Source organism: Ambystoma mexicanum, chromosome 6p (genome assembly GCF_040938575.1).
Source record: "Ambystoma mexicanum isolate Mex_15411 chromosome 6p, UKY_AmexF1_1, whole genome shotgun sequence".
NCBI lineage: Eukaryota > Metazoa > Chordata > Amphibia > Caudata > Ambystomatidae > Ambystoma > Ambystoma mexicanum.
Window position 1 is genome coordinate 359,680,693 of NC_090935.1, and position 13,074 is coordinate 359,693,766.

The window sequence follows — 13,074 nt, forward strand, 5'->3', positions numbered from 1 at the left end:
GGAGCTGGAAACCAGAAGAGCTTTTCACTTTTAAGCCCATATGAGAACCTGAATTTATGTCAATCATAGAGAAACTCAAGCCCTCATTCTTTAAGGGGAATATTTGTCCTGCACTAACTATTAAAGTATGCTCTGCTGCACTGATCATCACTCTCTGCAGTTTTGTAAATGTGTCTTTTAGAGACTGCTCTGTGCCAGCCTGCATCAAGCAATCCTGGGTTACACCACTCCTTAAGAAGCCTTATTTTCACCTAGCCATCCGCTAAACTATAGACCTATCTCTAACTCCCCATTCCTGATGAAGATTCTGGACAGGGTGGCGTATACACAAGTGCTCGCCCATCTGAGAACCGCTGACATCTTGAACCAGAGACAATCCGGCTTCAGAGAAAAGCATGGCACAGAGACAGCTCTGCTAGATTTAGAATCCAGACTCCTTCGGCACATGAATGAGGGAATACTAGCATGTTAATGACCCTAGACCTGCCTGCCGCCTTCAACCTGGTGGACCAGGCAGCTTTGGTCGCCAGGTTGGAGGAGGTAGCGGGTTTCACGCCTGCTACAGCCCGATGGGTTAAATCATTCTTGGGGGGCGGGTCATTGGAGAGTGAGCAGTGACTTAGCGGATGCCACTTCTATAGAGTTAGCACAAGGAGTTCCTCAGGGAGCTTGTCTCTTCCCTTACCAACTACGCCAATGACACCCAGTGTGTCATCCCACTCACTGGTGTCTTTGCTGAAGATGAAGCAAACATCAATAGAATCTATTGTCTTATCCAATACTGGATGTGCACTAACGGCCTTTCGCTCAACACGAGCAAGACAGAGTTAATGCTTGTAGGAACTGAAATAAAAATTCACAAGCTGGAGGGACAGTATACCCAATTCTTCATCAGTGGCTGCACTATTGAAACTAAAAAGAAGGTCAAAACTTTATGGGTTTATTTGGACCGTAGTTTGAACATGAAGGCACAGGTCAACAGCCTTGTTGCCTCCATAGCCTACTACATCAAACATTTGTCTCATGCCCGACCTTTCCTGTCTAGAACAAGCAGGGAAACATTATTGCATGCTCTAATTAGTTCAGGAAATCACTACTGTAGTAGTTTCCTGATTGGTCTACCCAACTGCCAGATCAATAGACTCCAAGTGATGCAGAATAATGCTGTCAGAGTCGTTGTGAACCGGAACAGAAGCAATCACATCCCGGACACAAGAAGAGACCTACATTGGCTCCCAATCACGGAGAGAATTTGGTTTTGGTTATTGGTGATCACCTTTAACTTCCTGAAAAATGCGTGCCCTTTCTATCTTAAGGATGATCTGGTTCATAAAACCAGTAATTATAACTTGAGATCCAACAACTGCTGCCTTCTTAAGACTCCAGTCTGCCGGCTTACACAGGCCAAAACTGGAGCCTTCTTCTCAGCATCTCCAATTCTTTGGAATGGGCTTCCCACCAACCTGAGAGAAGAACCCTCTATCAGGATATTTAGAAAGGGACTGAAGATCCTCTTATTTAACTAGTAGCATTTTCCAGCTTCTGTATCCATCAGACATACTGCTTTGTCAGTGTATAATCTGCCTGCTTTCTATGTTGTATATGTTTAGCGCCCTTAAGTCCCCGGGTAAGTGGATGTGTTATATAAATTATAAATATATAAATAAATAGAAAAACAGCTATTGGCCATAAAAAAGGCATTCCAAGAATGGAAACCTTTACTAATTGGAGCTCAGTTCCCCATTGAGGTAAGAACAGATCACCATAATTTAAGAGTACTGCAATACACTGAGACACAAAAACGTAGACAAGTCCGATGGGCACATTTCTTTACTGCTTACCGGATAATGTTCACCTTTATTCCTGGCAATACCAACATTATGGCCGATGACCTATCAAGAAAACCTATCAATCGCAAACCCACCTTTATAAAGGTGAACATGTTTCCAGACTCCACTTTCATCTTCCTAGGACTAGGACTATTTTACTATGTGGGATATATTGAACCGCTCAACAGTATTTCTTCACATCACCAAGATGCATTCATGCAGATACAGAAAAAGGGCTGTGCTGGGTCCTGTGAGTGCCATGGGCTCAAAACTGCGTTTTGCAGCAATCAAAAAAATGGCTGCACCGTCCTGCCAAGCACACATTAGGCAGGATGGAACCAGAGAACACACTGAGAGAGCGTTCCAGTGTGTTCTGACATATACAAAAGGAAGAAAGTGAAAAAGCAGCGTTGCTTTGCTGAAAACCCCAAAATCCCCATTGAAAAGGAAACTTTTTCACCTTTAAAAAATGCTGCTTTGACGCTAATTCCATCTGTTCTTAAACCACCTTGAATAATGAGGCCCTGCCATGCGCATTCATATCCCTATTGTGCTTCAGCAAAACCAACATGACCACTGAATGAGAGGCTCTGTTAAGCCAAATCTGAAAAAAAGGTCCAAGAAACTTCACTTTCTGCTGTGCATGGGAAACGCTTTATTTTGTGCTACAAAATGTCAAAGGAATGAGCCCTGCAAAATAAATCATAGCTCTGCGCACATGTCCATTCCAGTAGACCTTTGCCTTGTACAGACTGTTGTGCATAAGAAACTAACTATGGCTGCAAGACAATATTGGGAAGTCAGATGGCAAAATCGAATTTGAACGGATATGCTAGCAGTTTCACCACATGTGTAAAATGGGCTTTGCAAACCAAAAAAATAAAATAAATGCCTGTTTTAAAGGAAATGTAGTATGTTCAATGAAAGCTTGTCTGTGCATAGCAATGAGAAGGGGTTGGCTGCAGGAAAACACACATGGGCTATTTTTTTCCAGAAGCTTGTTTTAATTCAGGACCAAATATAAGAAAATAAAAGTCTTAAACCGCCTGCACTGAATTTGCAAGCTTCCAAAAACAAGTTATTCTAGTTGGCAGAGCTAAGGCTTCCCCCAAGAAAGGGAGCCACCATAAACTTCCAGGACACAAAAGTGATAATTGCTACGTTGAAAAACTGTGACTGACCAGGACAAAGAAACTTCACATACTAATCAGACTTCAGTCTGGGCAGGGGCCTCTTTCAAAGTGCGAAGTGGATAAGGGGCAATAAACCTTCAATCAAACTGGATAAACCCATCCTCCCTTTGGGGGAAGTGACAGTTGGTGGTAGCTGAAAAAGAAAATAATTGGTCCAGTGCAGGACAAAGGACTGTCATTTGCTTCCAGAGACCATTTCATAAATAAACTTTAAAGAATTTTATCTCTGTAGCAAGACTTTGTAAAAATGCAAAAATGCTACAGTTTAAATTTGATTTTATGGGGCTTTTATTTAAGACGTTGTAGAATTCCCTGACACCTTGGGAGTAGAAATGGCAAAGTATTGCGATTATAATAAAAGTATCCATGTTACCAATGAAAATTTTTATACTTACATCCTTTATGATAATCCACACATGTGTATAAAGTTATAGAATTTTAGGCCGAATCTTTCATACTCAAAATGACCAAAAATGATTAAAAGGACAAAACAATGTGTCACAGATTGCAGGATTTGACTGCTATGCTCTACATAAAATATGTAACCTGATTATGTCATTTATTACGGTGCTGTAAATGTACAACACTCCAATTAAAAACCATTTGAATAATTTAAGGCGGGAATTAAGAAAATGCAACTTTTACACGTGTCATTTTGCTGCAATCTGTTTTAAACTTTCTACTCATTTTCGAACTGTATGCTTTTGGTAATCCATTCTTTGTGATTGTTAGTGTCTTTGCATTGTTACTTTAGTGAGGAATTATATTTGCTTCAAGGTTTTAACACACATTCATTATTTATTTGTCCATTTCCGAGTATCATTTCATAACATTGCAAGGGGTTTAAAATCCATTTTTCTCTCTTTTTTGGGGAGGGAAGGTCAGATTTGGATTCCTGATTACCTGCTGCTTCTGTTTATCCACTCGCGAATCAACTCTGGATCTTAATGTGTCCATCTTTGGTGGTCTAGCCTGAATACTTTAGTGTAAAGTAAAACTGTTCTTGTAGCGACTGATTTCCTTTCTTATTTCATGGCTTCATGGCTTCACTTTACTCAAAGCGCACCTTTTTATATCTTGTATAACTCCTCCAATTTACCAGCTAGAGACTTACTTTCACTTCCAGACTATCCCTGTGATATACCTCTATCCCCCAGCCCAAGAACACTCCAAATCTGTGTATTTCACCCGCTTTTATTAAAAACCGTTTGGGTAATTTAAGGCGGGAATTAAGAAAATGCAACTTTTACACGTGTCATTATCTGTTATAAACTTTCCACTCATTTTCGAACTGTATTCTTTTGGTAATCCATTCTTTGTGATTGTTAGTGTCTTTGCATTGTTGCTTTAGTGAGGAATCATATTTTCTTCAAGGTTTTAACACACATTCATAACATTCCAAGGGGTTTAAAATCATTTTGTTCTCTTATTTGGGGAGAGAAGGTCAGATTTGGATTCTGTCTCCTGTTTCTTATTCCTGATTACCTGCTGCTTCTGTTTATCCACTCAGAATTGATTATGTGTGGGTTGAGGGAACCTTGCAGGGGGAAATCCCAACTTGGATGCTATCTTTCCTAATCCAAAAAGTGCTCCTATTCCCTGGTGTTGTGTATCTGTTCCACTAGAAGGCTAAACCCAGTGCATTGCTCACTTTCTCATTGTAATTATCACCCCATTGGTGATTGCTGCCCCATATTAAAAAGTGTATGATTTCTTTTGAATTTTAAAATAAATAAATAAATATTGCATTTTACCAACCAGCCTGGTTCATGGTACATTGTGACCCAGGGTATTTGAAAAGGGTGTGTGATATTATTTATTTATTTATTTATTAAATTTATATAGCGCGCAGGCAGCCCAGGGGCATTGTGGCACTGTTACTTGCAAGGAAGACGTAGTTATAATGTGTGCAGGTTATGCCTTGGGTTACAGTGAGGCAGTGACCTGTGATCAGATATACCACATAATACATCATACAATACAATTATGAGGGCTAGGCCATGTAATTGTTAGATGAACAGGGTCGTTTTCAGGGTTTTCCGAAAGGCGGTCAGTGAGGGTTCAGAGAGCAGGGAGCTAGGGAGGGTGTTCCAGTGTACGGCAGCAAGGTACGGGAAACTGGAGCCCCCTGCTCTGGTCCTTTTTACCCTAGGTACTGAGAGCATGCTGGCATAGGGTGATCTAGTGGGTCTTGTGGAGGAGACCAGGTGGATCCTCTGGGAAAGGTACATTGGGGCGGCAAGATGGACACATTTGTGGGTGATGCTTAGAGCCTTGAATAGGATCCTCTCCTTTATGGGGAGCCAGTGGGATGCTTTTCTGGCAGCGGTGATGTGCTCTCTCTTGGCAATGCCTTGTGCAGCGCGTAGGGCATTATTCTGTATTACTTGGAGCTTCTCAAGATTTTTGTTGGAGGTCCCAAGGAAAAGAATATTGCAGTAATCAAGTCGCGAGCCAGTTATGGCCCTGGCTATGTTAGTGCAAGTGTCTTTTGACAGATAAGGTCTGATTGCGTTAAGGAGTTTTGTATGGTAAGCGGCCGAGGAGGCAATGGCGTTTACTTGTCTGGTCATGGATAGATTGGAGTCTAAGTAGACGCCTAATGTTTTTACCGTGTCAAGTACTGGTATCGTGATTGAGTCAATGGTGAAATGACTGAACTGAGCGTCAAGTTTCTTGATGGTGTCAGGGGAGCCTACGAGTAGGAGCTCAGTTTTGTCAGAGTTAAGGCAGAGGCCGTTGATAGCCATCCACATTTGAATTGTGTTGTAGATGTTGTTGAGGGTAGCGGAGTCCGTGTCATAGTCGCCTGTCAGAGTGAGAAGGATCTGTGTGTCGTCGGCGTAGTTGGTGTAAGAGATGCCCATGGCGTCAAGGATGAGGAAGAGGGGGCGGGTGAAGATGTTGTAGAGGGTGGGGGAGAGGCAGGAGCCTTGGGGCACCCCACATAGCATGATAGAGGGTGATGCAGTGGCTAGGTCAGAGAAGACCTGCATGGTCCTGCCTTGGAGGAAGGAGGTGATCCATGTAATGGCTTCTTGAGAGAAGTTGGCTGTGGAGGAGAGGTGGTGGCAGAGGATGTCGTGGTCTACAAGATCAAAAGCTGCCGACAGATCCAGGAGAAGGAGCAAGGCAGGTTTGCCTTGGTCCCTTGCGTCGTCCATTTGGTTTTTTAGGTCGAGTAGGGCGGTCTCTGTCCCATGCCTAGGGCGAAAGCCGGATTGTCTCAGTCCAAGGAGGTTCTGTTCTTCGAGGAAGTGCTGGACCTGCAGGTAAGCTGCTTTGTCTAGAATCTTGAGGAGGAAAGGGACAGTGGTGATGGGGCGGTAGTTATTAGGGGAGGTGGGGTCAAGTGTGGGTTTCTTTATGAGTGGTCGGACCCATGCTTCCTTTAGGGACTCTCCCTGTGGTGAAAGAGGCGTTGACGAAGGCTGTTAGGAAAGGGGCCAGGGTGTCTGCGCAGTCTTTGATGATGGAGGCAGGACAGGGGTCGCCTTTGCAATTGGAGGGTTTTATGTTTTTCATAATGTTGATCATGTCGTTTTCTTGGATGGTTTTAAACGAGAAGGTGGGTGGGGCCTCAGTGGGTGATGGGGGCAGTGGTGGTGGGGAGGGTGTGGTGTGGGTGGATAGTGTTAGTTTGGTGTTCAAGATTTTGGCTTGGAGAGAGCTGATCTTATTGCACATGGCTGTTTGGATGTTGTCACACCATTCTTTGTCCTTAGTGAAGTTTTGGGGGGTGGGTGTGGGGTTCTCAAGTTCCCTGAAAATGGCGAACATTTCCTTGGTGTTTGACTTGGCCTCAGTAATTCTCTCTTCGAAGGATTTAGCTTTGGCTTTAATGATGGCTTTCTTGTAATTAGTTGCAAGGGATTTGAAGTTGAGTTTGTCTTTCTCATCCCGGGATGTTTGCCAAAGAGTTAGTGCTGCCCGTTTGTCGGAGCGTAGTTTTAGAAGGTCTTGGGTGAACCACGCCTTAGCGTGTCTAGTGGGTTTGGTTTTTTCCGAGGTTTAAGTGGGGCGATGGTATTGATTGCTGCTGTGATGGCCGTATCATAATTTTTTGCCAGAGTTTCTGGGTCGTTGGAGAATGGGGCTGTGAAGGCAGGTCCCAGTAAGAAGGGTAGGAGTCTTTCTTTGGTCAGTTGACGGGCACTCCTTGTAAGGGCAGGAGGCAAGGGAGGAGGGGGGTGGGATGTGGTTGTAGTGGTGGGGATGTTAAAGGTGATGGTGTGGTGGTCGGACCATGGGGTGGGGGTGTTGCCCGTGACTGTGATGGGGCAATTGTGGTGGGCGATCCAGTCTAGTGATCTGCCTAGGGCGTGTGTGGGGTTATTGATGGTGTTGACGAATCCTAGGGTGGCTAGAGCTGTGTCAAGTGCTTTGGCTGTAGGGTCTTTGGCGTCATTCAGGCCAAGGTTGATGTCTCCAAGGAGAATGGCTTTGGATGACTTTTTGAGGTTGTCCGCCAGGAGGTGGGTGATGGAGGCCTGGAAGTCTCCTAGGGGGCCTGGTGGTCGATAGATGAGGTGTAGGGTGATGGTGCATTGGTGCGAGATGGTGAGTTTTAATTGAAGGTAGTCGCTGTTATTGTTGATAGTTTTGTCAGCCTTTCTGATGGTGATTGAGTCTTTGGCTATGAGTGTGACACCGCCTCCAGTGGTCATCCGATCTTGTCTCGTGATGGCATAGCCAGGTGGGAGAGCGAGGGATAGGGCGGGTCCTGAGGCTTCATGTAGCCAAGTTTCGGTGACCATTAGAAGATCTAGATCTAGGGTGGTAATAAGGTCGTGGATGTCTAGTGCATGCGCATTGATGGAGCGGGCGTTGATGAGGGCACATTTGAGGTGTGGTTCAGGGGTGACATTGATGGTCGAGGGTGGCACATCCGAACCGGTGGGAGGCATATTTCCTGGGGTCATAGACACAGATAAAGTGGCATTTGCATCATTAGGTAGCAAGGCAGTGGTAGAAGAATTGCAAATAGCGGTAATTTCATTCAAACCAGTGGGGGGCATGTTTTCTGGGGTCATAGACACAGATAAAGTGGCATTTGCATCATTAGGTAGCAAGGCAGTGGTAGAAGAATTGCAAATAGCGGTAATTTCATTCAAACCGGTGGGGGGCATGTTTTCTGGGGTCATAGACACAGATAAAGTGGCATTTGCATCATTAGGTAGCAAGGCAGTGGTAGAAGAATTGCAAATAGCGGTAATTTCATTCAAACCGGTGGGGGGCATGTTTTCTGGGGTCATAGACACAGATAAAGTGGCATTTGCATCATTAGGTAGCAAGGCAGTGGTAGAAGAATTGCAAATAGCGGTAATTTCATTCATACGTGTGAGTGACACATTAACAAGAGTCTTAGACATTGTAGCCAATGCAAATGGCTCACGGTGGTGCTTGATAAGTGGGCTCAGCTTCGATGTGTGGCTTAGTTTATGGTATAGATGCAGTACTGGGGAGGTGGCCTTTCGGTTAGTTGTAGCTAAGGTTCTCGACTGAAGTCGTGCATTGCGTGCACTTGTGGGGATGGGCAGAGTGACCAATACGCTAGGTAGAGTACGTGTGCGTAGACGGTCTCGCCTTTTTGCGAGTGTGTGGGGTAGTTCCAGAGTGCGGGACTCCTTACCTTGTGGTTCCAGCAGGTGTCCGCGGCAAACGGCAGACTTCGAGCAGCGAAGAGCTGCAAAGAGCACCGGAGGCCTTTCCTTACGGCCTTCCCTGCTCGGCTTCGCCTCTCGGCCCTCTCCCCCTCCATTTAAAGCAGGAGGGGAGGGGCGGGCGGGGTGAGGCAGCGAATCGGGACACGGGCCCGCGGCGGTGATTTCAGGAGCACATTTTGTTGATTGTGCTTCCATGGAGACGGGGGCCATCTTGTCTGGGGCTTCGGTGCACGCGGCCTGCAGCGTGGGCGGAATGCAACACGCGGCCGCTCCGAAGTGGATCAAATCAGCTGATCGGGCACACAGCTGGTCGAGGATGCTTCGTGCTCGCAGCGGAGCTGCAAAGAGCACCGGAGGCCGGAGGATATGAGTGGTGTACCATCCCAAAATTGAATCTGCATCAAATAAGGAGAAAAGCATCTCAATTGTGCGTTACATATTAGACCGAGACCAAGGTGTGTGTCGCTTGATTGAAATCCTTAACAAACTCAGGGGGCTCGTAAGCCGGGATTTGGGGTTTGGTTGCCACCCGTGACAGTCTAACATAGCAGACTAACCAACAAGGTAGTTTTACTTTGTGTGGTGGGAATTCTGGGTTACACTGTACAAGCGCCTACCCAAAACAAATACTCTAAGTACCAGGCCTGTGTCTGAAAGTAAAACTAAAATCAACCCCAAAATAGACAGAAAAGCAACAGAATACAGGTTACCCTTATATAAATAAATAAATGACTACAGAAAGAACATGTCCAAAATGACCGTAGTAGAAATCAATATAGCTAGGGAGCACCTTCTGCACAAGCTTTTTGTTAGAGGTGAAGTGGCCAGAACAGGATGAAAAAGTCTGGCTACAAGAAATAACACAACCGGTCACCGCCATGAACCTGGATACATGGCAGGACGGTGGCCTATTACACCAAGCTTTGAGTGAATTATATATGACCCCAAAAATTTAAGAGAAGCAAATTAAAATTGTCAGAATCGCGGCCTAGATGTATCTCCACATGGGAGTGATGCGGGAAAGGCATGAGGAAAACACAACTCTTGCTCAGAATCAAGTTGAACTATTAAATAAAATCCAGACTGAGCTAAAATTAGCGGAACAAAAATTACACAAGAGCCAAGAGTTGGAGGTAGAATCTGGCAATTACATAAAAAAACCTTGTATTCCAACAACAGGATAACGTAGACCAAAAGGCCCAATTAGAAGCACTAAGACTACAGTGTCAGGAAAATGTTGACTCTTTACAAGAGAGTCAACAGAAGCTGACTCAACAATTAACCTTTAACAGGGTCTGCGCAGAGCAGATAGAGAAATTGAAAGATGAAAATAATAAGTTTATTTTGAGAGACCTCCACTCTCAAAACAGAATATGAAGAGTGCCAGAAATTCAATACCATCAGGAAGTGAGTTAGCCCTCCAGAAACGAAATGAACTCAAAACAGAGTATGGTAATCTATTGGAGCACGCCAGACGGGTGGAAGGTGCTCTGGAAAAGAACACCCAGACCAAAGATGCAAAAACTCAGGAGATGCGTCTCCTGTAACAGAAATTGTCTCATTATTCCCAAGCCATACAGGAAGCGCAGAGAGACAATGAGGCCCTCTGTGAAAAGAATGATGGGTTCCACAAACAAGTGGCAGCACAAGAGCGGGTCATAGAGGCCAGTAAATCCTTGGTAACTGAGCATAAGACTAAGAGCTTTGCTTATTATCAAGAAGAAGGGGCTGAGAAGGGGAAACTAGCAAGGTTGGAGAAAGAGAGTGCTAGATTTAATCCTACCTGGAGGGACCCTGAACAGGTAGAGAGGGATAGGGCAACCCCTGATCATAGTATAAGGACTTCTGTAATAAGGGACTCAAACCCATTTCACACTTTGTTTACTGCTGACTTCATGGCTGCCGGTTCACATGAGCTGGAAGCCATGAGGCCATCAGAATTTAATAGGCCAAGCATGATGGAATTGACAGGTCAGCGTCCCCCAGAAATAGATGGACGGACGTCGCTGTATAGAAGGCTGATAGAAGGCAAACATTAAGGCTGATGTCTCTGACAAGAATTCTCCTATGAGGGGAGAGTCAGGGAATTAGATCCACAGAAATATTACTTTCCAAGGGACCAGTAGTTCAATTTGATGAAAAACCAAATGAAATGAGGCCCAAAAAGAGCATCCTGAAGACCTCTACCCAATTAGGGCAGTGGGGGGGATACTCTGCCAACTCTGGGAGCAGGGAAAAGTCAGAAGACTACTCCCCTGAGCACCAAAGGAATAGAGAAACTAGGCCCCTCCATTCTGCAAGCCCCTCTCAAGCTCACAGCATCAGGGAGTGCCTAGATGATCATGAGGTGACCTCAAGTAGTAGCGCTTCTGAGTCAGAGGGCGAGTGGACTCGGGTGACTAAGCCAAAGAAGGCAAACAAACTCAAGAGAGTTTTGACAAAAGACCCCATTAGGCAGATTAAGGCCATTAGGAGTTTCATAACCCCATACCACAAAAACGCAAAATATTCTGTTTGGGAACACTTGGAACTCTATGAGCAGATGATGGACACTTTTCATCTGAAAGACAACCCGAACTGCATTGAGTATGTAAAATGGACAGTCTCCTCCGAGTACTCCAGCTTCTTTGCTGGACTGGAGGACCAGAACCATTCAAGATGGCCCACCTACAGGGAAACCATCTTGAAACACTTTTCTGCCCACAGAAACCCCCAAGAGGCACGCAAAAAGTGGCCTACAATCTGCAGGACGAGGAAGATCCAGCCCCATGAGAATTTTTACAGGAGCTCAACGCGCCTTTGCACAAACCACTAGGACGGTGCACACGGATAGCAGGGAGTTTGTAACCACCTTCTTTCATGCAATCCCCAAGTATATCATGACCCAGCTAGTGAGGGATTTCCATGACAAAGATCTCTGGACTGGGTCATAGAGCAGGCGACCCACATTTGTGAGGTCCAAAAACCTACAGAAAATATTTAAAAAATGTGGCCAAGAACCCCAACCCAGCCAACACCCTTACTGCTGCTAAGGTGGCGGAGGTGAAGGTTTCCCCGATTTTAGACCTAGAGATGGGGGAGCCTAAAAATGGACCTACAAAAAATCAGCAAACTCAGAGACCCAGAAGGCCTTCAGGCCAGTCACAAACAGGTGACAGTCAGGGAGGTAATCCCACTAATGGGACCCCTAACTCCCCTGATTATATCAGTCCCTGATACAAGGGCACCCAACCAATCCTGGGGTATGTATGGGTTCCCCCAGCTCCAGGGGGGGATCCAATCAGGTAAGTATCGCCCGGGAAACTACCCCCTAACTTCCCCCAAGAGGGCAGTAATCCCCCAAATGCTGGGTTAAGTTTCTTTCCCCGATACTCACAAAACCCCAACCTGCAAGACAACCCTCCATTCATTCCCCGATTTCAGGTACCCAGACAACCCAATCCGGGGGAGGGGAAGGCAAGGGTGGAAGGTTACCAAAATTCACCATATCCAGGGTACTATGGGAGAAGGGATAGTTACCCTTCCGTGATCCACCTAGATTTGACCAGAGACCCCCGTACCAGCCGGAACGGGTGTCCCAACTGGAGTGCCAGGTCTAAAACCTTACCCAGGATCTAGGTCGCATGTTGAGGGCTCAACAGAACCCTCAGATGAACATGGTGGCTCATAACCCCACAAACCAAGGGTCTGGTACCCCAGAACAATGATGAGGCGAGAACCCTGACAACTCACCGGTTCCAAAGGAGGAGGCAAAGGGGAAGGGTGGTGTAAAGCCCTAGGGGAAGCTTCCTTCCTCACTCGTGAAAAGCCCCTGGACACCCAGGAACCGGAACAAAAACCCCCTACCCCCGAAAATCTGCAACCCAAGGAACAGAGGGTGGGTAGGAGAAATAAAGAACTCAAAAAGGCCCATTTTGGGGAGGAGGTTAGTGTCCTCCAGTTTGAAGGAGAAGAATCCTTAGAGGATTCTGGGAAAAAGATTGTATCCTTCAGGGATGGGGGGAACTCCTCCCAAAGAAAAATGGGTCCCAAGAAATCTAAATGAACACTGGGTGGGTGTGGGGACTGAGTCAGAGTCGGCCACCCTTGAACCCCAGAATGAGCATCCAGGAAACTCATTAGTAACAGAGGGATCCCCAACTTCACAAACCAGTTCTGTTGACTGCCTCCAAAAAGGGGGTTGGGGGGTTAAGCCCAGAATCAGAAAAAGGGGAGCCCGAAACTCCCCAAATATCTGAATGTAAAATGTTTCTTTCAGATCCCCAAACCCCAACACAGACTTATGCCCAAACCACCCTTGTGTCAAAAATAAGGAAATTGACCACCCAGCTGGCCCAAAATGCCCATTACCTTTGCCCATTGGAGGAGAAAGAGGGTAGATTTTAT

At 45.7% G+C, this 13,074-nt stretch overlaps 1 long non-coding RNA gene across 1 annotated transcript in view; it reads left to right on the top strand.

Moving 5' to 3' along the window:
- LOC138511451 (uncharacterized) overlaps positions 1 to 13,074 on the top strand; it is a 680,777-nt gene that overhangs the window by 510,458 nt on the left and 157,245 nt on the right. The gene's annotated exons all lie outside the window — the stretch shown is intronic.